This window comes from Cryptomeria japonica, chromosome 8 (assembly GCF_030272615.1).
Source record: "Cryptomeria japonica chromosome 8, Sugi_1.0, whole genome shotgun sequence".
Classification (NCBI taxonomy): Eukaryota; Viridiplantae; Streptophyta; class Pinopsida; order Cupressales; family Cupressaceae; genus Cryptomeria; species Cryptomeria japonica.
The window spans coordinates 17804066-17821571 of NC_081412.1; positions in this window are offsets into that span (position 1 = coordinate 17804066).

Genomic DNA, 17506 nt, shown 5'->3' on the forward strand with positions numbered 1-17506 from the left:
ATAACAAAGGCCTTGGAAGAGGTACATGAAGGAATTTGTGGAACTCATGCAAGCGGTCCTTCACTAGCCAAAAAGATCATACGAGCTGGATACTATTGGCCATCCATGGAAAAAAACTCCTACTATTTTGTCAGAAAGTGCAAGAAATGCCAAGTTCATGGAGACTTGATACATGCACCAGCACAGGAATTGCAACCAATCACAACACCATGGCCTTTTTGTCAATGGGGACTTGACCTTGTGGGTAAAATCCATCCATCTTCATCCAATGGCCGCAAATTCATTATTACAGCTACCGAATACTTCACAAAGTGGATCGAAGCTATTCCACTTACCCAAGTCATCAGCAAGAAGATCACCTCATTCATCCTTAATTACATCATCTGTCGATATGGTGTACCCATGTCCATCATCACAGATAATAGTCTTCCTTTCAAAAATCAGGATGTCCGTGAGCTCTGTGAGAAGTTTCACATCCAACACCGCTTTTCCACTCCCTATTACCCACAAGGAAATGGTCAGGCCGAAGCATGAAACAAGAACATATTAAGAATACTAAAGAATACAATCAATGATGCCAGCCATGATTGGCATGTTCAATTGATTCCAGCACTATGGCCATATCGAACTAACATTCGAACCCCTACAGGCGCAACTCCTTACTCATTAGTCTATGGCGTAGAAGCTATCTTACCTATTGAGGTTGAGATACCATCTCTACAAGTTTCCTTGCATAATCTGATAGATGATGAAGCATACAGAGTATCCCATCTCCAAGACTTGGAACTACTTGATGAGAAACGACAAGTTGCATATAACCACCTCAAGGCATATCAACAACGCATGAGCAGAAGCTACAATCACCGAGTTAGACCTTGTACATTTGAGGTAGGAGATCTTGTTCTTCGAGAGAATCCTCGTAACCAACCCCACAAAGAACATCAGGGAAAGTTTGAATCAAATTGGCTAGGTCCATATGTTATCACTGTTGTATTTGTGTTTGGGGCATATCAGTTGGCTACTTTGGAAGGAGGATCGCTAGCAGATCCGATCAACAACATGCACCTCAAACAATTTTATACATAAGCTATACAGAGCATTAGGATCCCATACATATCTGAAAAACACCAAAAACATTCAGATAAATGTCCTGAAGAAAATACAAAAAAAATAAAAAAAAGCAAAATAGTAAAGAAAAATCATGCATCCAAACGGTGAACAACCACTCTGGTGGCACCTTGGGTAAGTGCGATGGTGAAAACCTGGCAGACAAGCACCACTCATAAAGGTTATGGCTCCATTGTCTTTCAAACTTGTTGTGATCACACTCATTGCATCCACACATCCATCAATCAAAGCCATGGCTTGTTATTAATCTGCACTCAAGGATAGTACTTCATGCGTCTTGCATCCCGCTTTTTCATAGTCATGTCTAAACTGGGGGCAATTCTCCTTAACCTATTGATGGAAGTGGATTGTACATTACTTGTGATTCATTAAGTTCTTCATTCAAAACTATCTCACAAAATACCAAAAATATTCAAAAACACTCACAAAATACCAAAAACATTCAAAAACACTCACAAAATCGCCAAAACATCATAAAACATGAAAAATCACTCAAAAACATGGCAACACCTTGTACAAATGCTTTTCAAGTAGATACCAGGAAAACAAAGTGAAATACTCAAATGATGATCACTTATCCTATCGACCAAACAATCAACATCAATACACTCCAACTATCTTCACAAGGATGCATCCTTCCTTACCAAAACAAAGACAAGATAACATTTTTCTTTGACAAGAAAATTATGTTTAAGCTATCAAATACTTGGTTGATTTGTCGGTTATTTATTCATTTATATCGGGTTCCTACGCTACTCCAAGATATCCACAAGTGATTAGAGTAGCCGAGATGGTTCCTAAATATCATTTTGTTTGTTTATCTTCTGTGAATTTTTCCAATGAAGTTCTGGGGCATGTACTAATGGTGTCTACGTGGGAAGCTCACTAAGCTACATGATCTTATGAAAAATACAATCATGGATCACTATGGCTTGCTGACTACGACGTATACCTTGACCATATGAGCATGAATCATTATGGAGGGTCCATATTCTTTATTCTTTATTTATACTGCTTGTTTGCAGGTACAATGCTCCATCCTTGGTTCCTACTGCCTCGTCCAAAATTGATACTACCATGCCCAATGATGAAAATAATGCATTATGGATCGTCATTCCATCTCATCTATTTATATTGCATTCCGTTGCATATCACCCATCCATTTGATCATTCATTATTCATATGTATGGTTTTGTATGCAAAGTGTGAACAAGTTTAAAATGAGCAGTTATTTGAAAAATGAATTGGTCTTGGATACACTCATGATAGATTTCTCTGATACATCATCAGTGCATCATGCAAAGTCTAAACAACCTTGCATTCATCTATCATGAACACATCATCATTTCATTTAGTTGCATTCATATAGTTCATTATCAGGTACATACATATAAGTTTATAAGATTCTTAAGAATTCATTAGCATGCATTTAATATCATTTAGTTACATTTACATACATATAGTTAATTATCATTTACTTGCATTAGTATCATTATATCATTTCATCATTGCACAATCATGACATTTAGGTTCATTTGTACGATAAATTTCTCATCATTTGCATTTACTACCATTCTTAGCCATTACCGTGCATTCATTTAGTATCTTTTACACTCATAATTTATCATCATTTAAACTTATTTACCATACATTTGTTTAGATTTCCGTAGTAGCATGCATTTATTTATCTATCCATTAGTTAAGTGCATTTATTTATCCATCTTGTATATTCTTATAGTCATTCATTTTATCTTACAACAAAATTCATTTAGTATTCATTAGAATACATTCATTTAATTGCATTAAGGTGTAGTTATTCATTACCCATGAGCTGCATTATCATCACATTCCCATTTCACTTAAATCATGTTTTATCAACATTTAGATCATAACAAACAAAACCATTTGTATCAACATTGGTTTATACATTTCACATATGCATTCATTTAGAAATCACCATATAAACATTTGTACTTCACATTTGTTTATCCATATTGCATTCATTTTAACCATCTAGATGCATTGACATAAATCATTCCATTCATTGCCTTTCAAAATCATCAAACATCACTGCATATCATTATCTCATCATCGTATCAACATAAAGCACAAAGTACTATCTATATCATCAATAGCATCATTTTATCATGCATACATCATCATCATGGCATTACATACATAAATCATTACATACATAAAGCATTAATAAATCATGCATATCAACCTGCACCCACATGTTAGCATCACACTCATAAAACATGCATATAAGAATCATCTCAAACACACACACACACACACACACACACACACACACACACACACATATATATATATATAGCAAGTACAACTATCCATCTAAGCATAAATCATCGGATCATCATCCTGCATAAAATCCATACATATCATCAACATGCATATCATCACAAAATATGGATCTCTTCATATATCATATCATATCGCCAAAAACATACATGTATCAAAGTATAATAAAGTCCACAATATCAGCTACCAAGAGCCATCCAAGACACAGTCCAAAATGACAAAAATGATAAATGCTCTCTCAGATGCCACTCTGACTAGATGCTGCACCACCATCACCACCTGCTCCCCCACTACCCCCTGCACCACTTGACCTATCTCGCCGTGGAGGACCCATAACACCCCCACTGCTCTACATATTCTGAGACCGCTTTGATCTCTCCTGACGCATCTGTGAATAACTTAGTGCTCGTCAACTAGATGGCACCGCCTACTCATATAAGCCCCGCCAGTAATCAACCTCTGCACCTGCTCTCCATAACTCCCTCACCAGTGCGTCCACAAATGACTCCTATCCCTGCACTCCCTCCAAGGCCCGCACTCTCTCCTATAACTAGATCACCCTGTCCATGACTTGATCTCTCTCCCAAAGCACTACAATTAGCTCCGACTCTCGTGCAAACAACTGCACATCTCTAGCAGCCACCTCTGCCTCCATATCCTCTACTCGAGTCTGCAAAACTAGTATCATATGATCTTGCAGATCTCCACCACCTATCGCTCCCTCCCCCATATCCATAGGTGCCTCTCTAGTGGCTCCCTCCCCTGTATCCATAGGCACCTGTCCCTCACCTGCATCCCTGCCACCTCTCCCTCTTTGCTATAATCGTCCACCACCCCCACCTCCACCTCCTCCAAATCCCCCACCACCTCCTCCTCCTCTTCCATCACCTCCTCCTCCATCCCCACCACCACCATCCCCTCTCCTTCATCCACCTACTACTCCGCGACCTCCTCTCATCCTTTATCTCTATCTCCCCTCCTCCTCGAAGGATGGAATAGGCTCTACTAGATCGGATATCCGAGGAATCAGATGTGTAGCAATATATTGTGTATACTCCTCCATCACCCTTGCATCCACAACCCCTGACCTCATCTGCCATGGTCTCACCTGTAGTGTGCAAAACTCTGCTAGAGCCTGATCATAAGGTAACACTGGGCCCCACTGGAACCTCTCTCGGACCACCCATGCATACTCTTCAAATCCACTAGGCAGTCCCTGCCTCCGTCTAAACTGTCTCAATACTCTCCCAGGAAGCTGTCTCTCCATATTGTAGGTTGTCCTACCAATGAGGTATCGTGTCATGAACACATACGGCAAGGCCTCTGTATCATCCTCCCAGGGCTCACACTCAATATACAGCCTCCAGATCACTGCATCTAAATCATCCAGTGCCCACTGCCATCGCTCTAACTTCCCCAAGTGGGGCTAACTCATCATACCTCCATACATGTATACATAGGGCTGGTCTACTGCCCTAAATCTGAAACTCACCGGTCGAGTAATAGGTAAGTGCTCCCATGCCCAAATATGTAGCAGAGTGATCCCCATTCCCAATGAGCTCACCTCTCGGTATACTACCTCATGTAGCTCCCGATATAAGTGCGATAGCACGCACGGTTCCCATGCAAATCGTGTCCCCTCTGTCATCATTTGCTTGATAACCTGGCCCCAACCAATGACCAGTCCATGTGATCATCGATCTGGGCATAGCAGTCCCCCAACAATCCCTGATAACATAGATGGTAATGGCTTGTACAACGCAGCTATACCCTCCCATGCTATTGAACCATCGTTAATGAATACATCCTCATCAAAAAATATCTACACTGCTGCTGTCCCCCAAGCTCGTTCATACATCACCAACTCTCCTCGAATAGGAATGTGTAGGATGCACCATAAATCCTCCAGTGTAACTATCATCTCTCCCTACGCTAAGTGAAATGTGCATGTCTCACTATACCACCGCTCTGCCAATGCTGTGATCAAACTGTGATTCGTCCAAATCACAGGCATATACATAACATCATACAGGTCAGTTGCTGCAATGCAATCCACCTCGGCCTCTGTCAATTGATCGCGCAACACCTATGTGGCTAGATGCCTCTCGCACATCTGTAAGACACAAAGATCTTCCTACACATGTCAACCATCCTCATCAGTTGTTTTGTTTCAAACTTTCTTAAGTTTAAACCTAGACTATCAATAGATACTTTGATCAAGTATTTTCGGGTCTCAACAGGTAAGCAATCATGACACACCTAGACTACAACAAAAATTTATCCTAATGACCTAAGTCTCAACAGGGTTGCTATGGTTCAAAACAACTCTCAACTCACATCTCCATCCATCCATCATTGGTATCAAGAGATTCTTTTTCAAAACACTGGAGTAGCTACATTCCTAACAAAAGTGCTACTTTGCAAACAATAGCACTAAAATGCTGACAACCACGCTAAATTAACTACACAATAGCGCTAAACCAACAATAGCACTAAATCGACTATACAATAGCGCCACATAAAAACATAAGCACTACACATCATGCTCCATAGTGCTCAAAACCGAATAGCACTAAATTAACTATGCAGTTGTGCTAGACTTGACAAAAATGCTAAAACCGCTATACAAAAGCGTTATAGCGGCACAAAAGCGCTAATTTAGTTGACAACAGTGCCAAAACATAGTTTTAGCGCTATTGTGTTGAATCAACTTGGACCAAGCCAAAAACCTATAAAAAATGCATGAAATTCCAAAATTCAACTTCACTTACCACTGGTTCGTAGTTGTCTGGCCGCTGGAATCGATGAACTCGCTCTAGCCGATGATCTACTATCGGTACCGACATCCTGGCTACTACTTTCTCTTTCAAAAGGTCACTATCAAAGCTTTGAAATCACTATGGAGACAAATGCAAATGAGCTTGTTTTCACCCCTTCCTCCCCATATATACCCTTCGCCGTAACCCTCATTTTACCTCACTCACCGCCGTGGTCCTCTTGAACTTCCAGCACCTCCCATTTCTTCATTCTATCTCCGATTTCTTCCATTTTTCACTAGTATTGCTAAATTCTTTTGTTCTACCTCCCCGCCAATTTTCATTCTTTTTTGAGAGATCGCCCGATTTTTCAAAATTTTCGGCCCATCTCTCGAAGGGGCATACCACCCATTAAATTAACATTTTATGGGGCATATTTATTCACACCTACTTTTCTTTCTGTGAAATGACGTGATAAACCGCACCGTCTCAAAGAGGGGCAAATGTAGTCACATAAATCTGTCCATTCTAATCAAATGAATATTTGCTATTTATTTGATTAAAAATCCACTAGCCATCAGTTAATTAAATTAACATTTAATTAATTCATCTTCAAACATTCTCCTATTAATTAAATAAATTATTCAATTTATTTTAATTAATTCATTAAACCAAATTCACAATCAATTAAATGAATAAATCCTATTTATTCAATTTAATCCCCTTTCCTCTTTTAAATAAATTAAATAAAACATTTATTTAAGTCATTAAATCCCCCCCACTTGCATTTTCCTAAAAATGCAACTTGCACTTATTTGTTGAAATAAATGAATTTTATTTTAATAAAAGTCCTATTTTCCCTCACCCACCAAACCCACTTGCAATTCTAAACCCCTTCTAGATTCTTCTAACCCCTTCCTAATTAGCCTAATCCATCCCCTAAATATTGTCACATTCCTAAGCAACTTGGAGTCACTTCTCAAAGACTCCAAAGTCTTTGAAAAGCATTTAAGGCTTGAAGTCTTCAAATGGTTAACCTCTAAAGTCTTCCAAACCATTAATGGCTCTTACATGACCATTTATGGTTAAATCCATTTGAACCCATGGTTAGAGACTTTTGACCCCTAACGCAACCTTCATCTTTACCCTTGGTTATTAATTAACCCTTGCACAAGAGTTTGCGCCTTGGATAAAAGCTTTATCCAATGGATGACTCTAACTCAAACATAACCCTACCCCACAAGTTAACCCTTAGGTCATGTCAAGCATTTAATGCTTCTTCCCTCTCCCCTCAACCCATCTCATGTTGACACTTGTCATCCTGGGATTGGGTAGAAAGCCCTCACATGGATTGAATATCATTCAATCCCGACCCTTGTTGAGATTACTCAATCTCAAACATCCATTGCTCCATTTTTCCTATAAATAGAGCCCATTTCTTCATAATCCAGATCCTGAAAAACTTGCACGCATTTACATTATAGCCATTTTTAGAGAGCATTTTAATCATATTCACTCTTTTGTTTTAAAATCAACACTAGCTAATTAGATAATCTCTTGTTTTAGCTCTTGTTCACATTTGCATAACATTTTAGATTAATCATCTTTCATCTTGAACCTCCATAAGGCATCCATAGTGCAAAAAGCTACTGAGAGCTACACTATTTTGGAACCTGGAGAGGAGAGGAACAAGGGAGGAGGAGCTACAAGCATGGTAGAAGACATTTGGAGATGTCTTCTTGCATTTATTTTCATAGTTAAATGCTTTACTCTATTTTTAGTGTCTCTCTTGGTATACCTACTTAGATTAGTCTTTGGTTGATTAACACTAACATTTCTCTTGGTTTCTTGTGTTTCTTATGTGTTATACAACCACAGGTTTTTGTCTAACATACCCCATTTTGCAGAGCATCATTTTATAATTCAAATCCACACATAAAGATTGGACAAACAATGTTTGAAAGATTAAAGCCATATTATGTGAAGATGAACAAAGCTTTTGAAACTTGTTGTTGTCGTTATCATATTGAATTTGATCTCTACTATCAAGTGTTTCGAAAGATGATAGAAGAAAGTGTTGGTTTTCAAAATTCTCCCCTAAACGGCCAAGTCAGTTCATAACATCAATTTTATATGACAAATCAGATGATAATGCAACAGGTCAAATAGATTGCATAAATGGAAAATGTGAAACTTGTGGTAATTTGGTTAAATTCCCTTTGAGAAATGAAGATACTGACATGACAAGGATGGTAAAATGTATGAGTTACAAGTACATAAAGTTTGAAACAAAATTTGGTAAAGAATCCACAAGGTTAGAATATGTTGAAGAGGAGATACCTATTGGAACCTTTATCGCTAATTTTCGCAAATTGATTGAACCCTATATACGTCATGCTCTTTTTGCTAAGTGGCAAGCACAAAAAATCCAAACACTTAGAGACACTTCCCCACCTGGAACAATTTTATCAGTTGTCGACTTTCAAAAAATTACTGTTTTGTTCATAAAAAACAAATACAATTAGAATACTTCTTTTTAGAGCAGATCGGTATTATGGTCTAGGTGTGTTATCGTCATGCACAAAGAAATGTAGATGGCGTTGTGTTGGTAAACAAATTTGTCTTCCCTTATCTATTTAATTTTAGGCACTGTGAATCATAGAAAAAGCAGACAATCTCTCCACCAAATAGTTGGAAAATCATTTAACTGATTAACCTCTGAATTTAGGTATAGCTCCCTCTAGTAAATATTCATTCGGCTCCAAAGTACATACAATCAATAGAATGCTTTTCACCAAAAAGCACTTAAAGGAAATTGCATACACTAGTCAATACAAAATGAGTGCAAGCACTGATCCATATATAACTTTTTATATAAATCCGACAGACTTCATACGAACACTAAAACAAAATGGAAAAGCTTATAAAGATGAACTTAGCCAATATTTTTCTACACATATAGAAAGTATAACAGCCTCTTCTTCGAAATAGATTTACACATAAATCAGACTTCAAAATCAAACACACAGATTTGAAACTGAAAATAGTTGTTAATAAGATTTCGCATTCATTCATGGTCATCTACTTCCTTTATACACAAAAATGCTCTTAGCTAATCTTAAAGATAGTCTTTTCCAAAAAACTTAGTGAACCCTTTCAAAGTTATTACATAAGATATTTATAGGTCACCAGACCCAATAGTTCTGTTAACCAAAGTAAAATTAACTCGCAAGAGTTAATAGAAAGCAACCCTAACTGTATAACAGAAATTTAAAGAAAATAACTAGACTCGCTGGCAAACAACTTGTTGGGACTAATCAAATCTGAGTCAAAGTTTGTAGGCCTATTTCAGATTTTTGCTTTGCATCTCCTGAATAAGTCAGTTTGAATGGCCTAGTTAGAGAGGGGGTAAATGAAGCCAGTTGATCTTCATGGGGTGAGGCTCGGGATTCATGTCCCACAACTTTCAGAATTCAGTTTGGATAAGTTTATGAGGTACCCAGTTTGAGGGGTGAGCTAGTAGTGCATTTTAGGCACAAATGCAGATTTTATTGAGTAGCCTACTTTGAGCGATTACATCTTTTGCCCTATTGATTGTCATGGATAAATTCAAAGTGGATTCAATTCTATGCATAAATGTGAGTCAACCTACAAATTTTTAGGTCTTGACAAATCCATTTGCTCAGTTTTCAAAGCCAAATCCGTTAGTAGTTTGTGTGTTTTGGCTAGTCCCTGTTTTGACAGCTAGTCGGAGCCCTGTTTCGCACGAGTGTAAAAGTTGCTTCAGTAAGCATCATGTCAGAATTTTTGTTCCGGGCTAATGTTGGTATAAATGATGAGGTACATTTCAAATTTCAAGCCTCTACCAATCCATTTGATTGGTTTTCAAAAGAGCTCATTTTGCCATCAAATGCAGTTATCCGTACTTTCAGTGCTATATCAATTCAAGTAGCTGTTTTTGTGAGTGCACCATTTGCATCCTGTCAGTCTGGTGATCAAACCAAGATTTCTAAGTTTTAATATGTACTTCAAGGTTCCTATGTTTCAAATTTGAGGGCCTACGGAGGTTGTTTGATATTTTTGAGAAAGGCGTCATGTGTTGCCAGGACATTGACTTCAGCAGGTCCGCAGTGTCGACAAAGCCAGTTGGCCATTTTCGCTGATTAATATCTCTTCGCTTGGGACTCATCTTGAGAAACCATTTGGTAGAAGTCATCCTTGTATATCAGAGTATACGCCTGTCAGATGGCGAGCTCTAGAAAAAAGTTTTGATAGGTTTGAAAAATACGTCTTCGCGAATAAATGCGAAAAATGTGGCGTAATTGCCTAAAGGTTGTAAAATGCGGATTAATGATCCAAAAATGATGCCGATCATTTCCAGAGGTCAGTTGCATGAAAATGAAATTTTTTTTAGTCGAGCCCACTTTGGGGCCTAACCCGACTCGCGCCCGTGCATAACTTCTATGGTAAAATGCCATTACTACCAGCTCTATCTACATTTTGATCCTTTATGTCTTGTCACCATGATGAATTAAGCAAGGCGTCATTCCAATATGTGCCTTACATGGTTATTGAAAAGGGTGTTTTTTAAGGGATTCAAAATAAATGCAAGATAGCAGCTTGTCAGGCAAATTTGATGTGAAGTCAAATAAGGACTAGCAAAAAGAAAGGACAAGTTTGTCCCTATGAGGTGCGATTTTTCGCCCTCTACTTCAAACATTCAAATAAATTACAAAGATTCAAATTGCACCCTTTGATGTTTGATCTATAAGTCGACTGGGAGGGAGAGATGTCAAGAGTCATCATTTGAAAGGACACAAATTGATTCACCAACATATACAAGAGACCCAAGGAAATCAATTCAACCATTCAGATTTCAAAATTGATTGTGATCCAAGGCAGAGCGAATTAATACTAGCAGACCAATGACTTTCAAGAAGACTTTTAATTTTAAATCATAGAAAAGTGGAGGATGGTGAAGGAGCTGCGTAGAAATCCTTGAAGAAAATGCATGGAGAATGGAGGGGTTGCAGTAAAAAGGAAGCCAATGGGTGTTTCCCCAAATTCAATGATGGCTAGCATCCTCCCTGCGTGGTGTATGAATTATCACTGTTCAAATTTCAAAGGAGAAATGCAGCAATTAAAACTCTCCCACGTGGTAACTGGTGAAAGGGGGAATGTTGAAATGGTAAAATGGAGATGTAGCAGGTGTATGCCCAAGCTCCACCACTCTCCCAATCCTCCCTCTATGTGGCTGGTGCAATATGTTTTACTCCTATGTTGGATACATAGGAAATTCAAGCAAATGCAAATTAAAACCCACATTCCTCATGTGCCTTCCCCCAACGTTCCTCCTAGTAGTTTACATGATATGCAAAGAGGCTACAGAGACATTTTAATGCCAACGTAGAGTCTGGGAAGCAAAAAATAAAACTCCAGCAAGTAAATTACAATAGGCTGCGTGGTATGCTAGAAGGTATGCAGAGGATGTCAACGTGGTATGGTGGAGGAGTCCAGTATAGCTCATTTTCCTCCCTCACGAGGTGATGGAAGGGGATATTCAACATTCTAAACACCTGCAGATTACTCAAATTCACCATTCAAACCCTCTCATGTGCTCTTCCCTCTCCCACATGGAAACCAGTGATGAGTGAGCTGATGGTAAGAAGGCATTGAGGGCATTAAAGAAAGTTTATGCAAATAATATTTGGCAAGGTAAGATGCCACAGACTTCCCCTAAGCGTGGATGGCCATAAAGGGAGCGTTGAGGCTTTCTGGCAAGTGCAAACCATTATTTCCTCTCCTCTGCGTTGAACAAATGGCATTGGCATTGGAATAGGTATCTTGAAATTTTGATCAGTGCAATAGTAGGTTTGATGTCTCCTTATTCTCCCTTTGGTATGACGTGGTTGAGAGGGCCGTTGAATTCCAAGCAGATTAAAAAAAATCATCATGAAAGCACTCAGAGAAAGCTTAAAATTGAAGCTCCAGGCAAAACCACAATATCCCACATGCACTGGGAAGTGGTATTTTTAAATGTTTATAAGGAATAGCCTACAGTAGTAATATGTCTAAGCCATAAAGGCTTTTGACAGATGGTGCCTATGGGCGCCCAAGGTGGGCCCACGCGTGGGTGCGGATCTCGAGGCAACGGAGGAGGTGACTGAGCGGTGACCAGGTGGACCCCACGCATCCATGCTTCCTGAGGCAGATGGGCAAATTTTGCAGAGAAAGGTCGGCTTAACCAGTGAGCAGGTTCGAGATGATCCAATGGTGCGCGCGGTTTCGTGAAGGCAAGATGCACGCCCGTTAGAGCCTACGAAATGGCGAAATGAAAATGGCAAAAATGCAGTAGGTTAACCAGTGAGCATGTTAGATCAAGATCGATGGCCTGTGTGATTTCACGACCCGAAGATGCACGAAAGTTAGAGCTTGTGAAATGGCGAAAGCCAGGTGGTGTACAAGTGGCAGGTCTAGTCAGCGGTCCAGCAGGCGGGTCCCGGTGAGGTGGCGATGACGTAGGCACGCTTCCTGAGGTAGATAGACAAATTTTGCAGAGAAAGGTCGGCTTAACCAGTGAGCAGGTTCGAGATGATCCAACGGTGCACGCGGTTTTGCGAAGGCAAGATGCACGCCCGTTAGAGCCTGCGAAATGACAAAAATGCAGTAGGTTAGCCAGTGAGCATGTTAGATCAAGATCGACGGCCTGCGCGATTTCGCGACCTGAAGATGCACAAAAGTTAGAGCCTGCGAAATGGCGAAAGCCAGGTGGTGCACAAGTGGTAGGTCTAGTCAGTGGTCTAGCAGCGGGTCCCAGTGAGGTGGCGATGGCGTGGCGCAAAGGTGGTGATGACATGGATGACAAGCAAGCAGACACGTGGCAAATAGATGAGGTGTCGTCCCAGGTGGCACCCAGTGGACCCCATCAACCAATCAGATCCCGCCACGTGGCAAAAGCGTTAGGACCAAATGGAGGAAAAAATCAAAATTAAAATGAGTAAATGATATAGTTCTGACTATATGATTAATTAAAAAATTTAAATAATGGTGCACGTTGAGGATTAATTCGCCTAGGGCTATATTTTTGGCCAAACTATGAAGTGTTGTATATCGTCAGAAAGCTCTTGGAATAAGGAATCTAATTATGTAGTTAATTTTGAAAAATATGGGATATTTTGGAAGCAGTTTCCATAGGAACAAAATTCAGTTAGAGAGGAGTCACTTGGCAATTTCAGTTGCAGACCTAATTTTTCCCTCCTCTTCATATTTCCAATTTTTTCTCATTTGTAATGATCACAAGAATTTTGTAAAAAAGCTCTAGGAAAATATTTTTGGGCGTTTCTTCTTTCTGGCTCTGAAGGATCATTCTGAGTTAATGTAGATTCAATGATGGACATCAATACACAGATCAAAGCATTCTGATCCTATATTCCTGTTGTCTTCTTGTATGTATAATTGATTTACTAGTTTGGTTGGATAATCCATGGTTATTTAATTGAATGATTTGGAAGGCGAATTCATGGAGATGTTTTAGGTTTCTCTCTCAAGGAGGGAGATTAAATATACTTAGAATTTCTCTGATAGTAATCAATAATTCTACTTGAATCTGATAACTGGGTTTAGCATAAAGATAAAAATTTATGTATGTCAGGCATATGTAAGTTTAGTGAAATCAGAATGATGAGATGTATGTGGATTTCCAATTTTGAATAATTATTTAGTCTTAGGTGACTTTGAAGCTCGGGATAAGGCACTGGAATACTTTGTTGGGTTCTATAAGCTTCTTGGAGATCAATAAAAAATGATTACAAGCCTTTCTTTCATGTTCAAGGTGATAGGGTTTGCAGGGGTTGGTATTTGTCTTCTCTGTATATCTCCAATCACAGTTATGAAAAGTAATCACCAAAGGTAAACCTGCCCAAGCTAGGTGAAAGCTTGAAGTGTAGAAGGTTTTAGTTAAAACCTTGTTATATGTTGGCTTTTGTTCCGTTTCCTGTTGTTTCTCTCCATAAGCGACAGAGATCTAAGATTCAAGTAGGGAAAACAAAGCAATCAGAATTTGAGAACAACACAACTACCAACAGTGCTAGTCATGTTGTCTGCTCAGTTCTGACGTGATCGCTCGGGTTGGTGTCTTGGACAGACACCATCACCGCCTTGGCCATGCTCCACTGTCGGTGCACTTTGGAAAACTCCTGGATTATAGTTACGTGTGGCAAACTGATATGAATAACTCGCTGCTTCCAGAGCTACTTTTTCCTCTTTACCATTTGCACTTTATCTCTATGTGAATCTAGGTGATCAAGGCAAACAATGAGCATCGATTCCACCTTAGAGATCCTCATGAAGTCTTCCACGGATAAGGACTTCTCCATCTTGATCTGTCTGATGTGGTTGCCGAACTGATTAATCATTTCCATAGTGTCTTCCAAAGTGTCACTGCCTTCTTTGAGTAATTAAACATCCATGCAGTGTAAGTCTTTCTGTATAGTCGTCCTCAAGGCTGTCAATTCACCACGTAGACTGGCTGACTCATTATAACCTTGCTTAATGATTTGGTTGCGCCACTCAATACTCTCCTTGCAAATGAACATTACATCTTCGTTAAGTCCTGATACTTGGTTTTCAGCAAGGAAGTTCAATAGACCATAACGCTGGATATCCCACATCTGCTTTGAAATCACAGCCCTTTTTGATTTCTCCTTCTGCCATGAGACCAAGTCAAAGTCCAAGGCTTTAGTGACCTCATTGGCATCTTTAAAAATCTGGACCAAGTCCGTTATGTAATTAGTAGCCTAGTGCATAATCGAGGTGAGCCATTCTGAGAAAACCTCGGCGATCATCCTATTTCTTTGAACTTCATCCAAGAATTTTTGATTGCTCGGTGACTTTGGACTAAATGGACCTGAATGCTGGGACAATGGCAATGGCCTGTTCTACAAAGCGTGGATATACTGGGCCATCTGCGTTAAACTTTGTTCCAACTCAGCCTTGTCCCTCTCATCCTTCTAGGTACGGGAGATAATTCGTTTAGTGGAGGTCTCCAAGTGCTTCACATCCACGACTTTGGTTCCGATTCCCAAATCTATTCATTCAATAGCATAATCAGCTTCTGAAGCCGTAGCAGCATCTTTGTTAGGCTCAGGTCTAGCAATATTCGCAGCCCAATGCTTCGTGTTTTCATCAAAGTCAATCATTGCCTCTGTTTTTAACTTTTTGGGCTCTGTAGACCTTCCTAGACATTTACTCACGACGTCCTCCATCGATACAAAAATCAGAACTACATTCCTTTTCCTGGTGATTGAATCACTTAGCCATTTTGGTGCTAGGGTCAATTTTTTGAAGGTATGGGTTGAAATCCTCCAGAGGATGGCGGCATGGCATGATCTATATGGGACTGGATTTCAAGTGTCCCTGAGTCCTGAAAAATAGTGTCTATGTCAATTGAAACTTTATCTACTTCAGAAACAGGGGATGTCATCTTGCTCGGTGTTTCCTCGGGGTCCAAATCCACAATGAGGTGAGGAGCCGGCGGCTTGAAACCCTTCTTGGATCTTGATCTGGTAACTCGGCCAGCAATAGGAAGCTCAACCCCGAAGTCAAGTTTCTCTTCTTTAATCTTTGCCTGTGCTTTTCTTGCATCAGAAATAGGAATGCTAGTCACAATAGAATTTTTACTTGCAGTACTCCTCTTCCCACTTCTGCTCCTTGAACTGGTGGCTCGTGCTGGGTGAAAGAGACAACTCCTAAGCCAATTTTTTGTCCTTCGGATTACACTGAAAGTGCGCGCTTGAATACTATCCCCCATTTTCTTGTTCCAATCCACTTCCGAAAGAGGTTCATCATGGATCCGTTTCATAAACTTTGAGTCAAGTACATCTTCATCATCGGTTGTGACACTCGAGGTGTCCATGGGCAACTTCATGTCCTGAATTGGCCTCAGAGTCAGTCTGGACCAATTCCTTCTTTGAACTTCGAATTCATCTTGGCAACCCTCCCAATAATCCTCCAATAGAGGAACATGCTGATCAGGTACTACTTTCTTTACATATTGAGCAATGAAACCCTTGCTGTCAAAGTTATCCCTTTTTACAAAGGACTTCAAATGAAACCTTTTACAACTATAATGGCCTAAATCAATTGGAAAAATTCCGCTTGTGTCGAAATCCTCACCATATTCTTTTACAACATAAGCAAGCTATCTAGATACCTCGATCAGAATGTAGGAGTCTGCAACGTACCTGGGAAGTCTAAAGGGTTCACCCTTAAATCCTCCGACTCTTAAATAACTGAAATTTCTGAACTATATGAAGAAACTACCATATATGTTAATGAGCACAACTGCTTCGGCAGACATTCTTCTATGCAAATTACCCTGTAGTTCAAAGGTCATCCTTCCAGTGAAAACATCATTCCAACGGATATAATCATCGACATGTCCTCTCAAAGTTAGACTGGGATGATACTCATAAATCCTCATGCCTTGAGCCATTTTACATGAGACAACCTTGGCCACTCTCTCACACAGGAAAGCATGTATAACAAATAGGATGACATATAAAAATTAGGCATACCAAGATAGTTACTCAGACCTTCATGTAACCTTTCTGCAATGACCATTCCCCAGTCAATGAACCGGCTTGTATCCAGAGTGACTTGGATGAAGAAATGCATCCAGTCTTCCCAGTAAAAAGAATGAGAATTACCCTTCACTCTACTCAATAGTATGACCAAGTCTCGGATTGCTGGAATTAAATGTTCACGAGTTAAAGGTCTTGGCAGCCTCGAATCCCCTTTCTGGAATCTCAGGAGCCAATTTCATGCAATTACAATTCTATAATATTGCTTCTTTTAAGAGAAAATCCCGTAAGATTTACCAATGGTCCAGTCTTCATAGGGTTCCCGGTGTGGAATACCCATGGCTGCCATTATCGTCTATCTGTCAATGGATAACAAGACCTCACCATCATTTTTCCTTATGCACCTATTGCTGTTGTCATAATGATTCATACATTCTAAGACTAACTCAGGGTAGGGAGCAGCTGTGGGAAAGGCGGCGGCTTCCAATAATCCACTCTGAGCTATATCTCTCCTCATGGGGTCTGCGGTTGAATTCTTTACCTTCTCCAGGAAGACATCTAAATCTAGCTGAACTAGAGCTGTGTCACCTAACTTTGGTAGAGATCTCCCAAGGGAAGATGAGCTCACTAATTTGGGCAAAATAGGCCTCATTTTTTGGTTTGTGGTTTTCCGGAACAATCCCAGGTGAAGAAGGAAAGTAAAAACAAAAACAAGCAGCT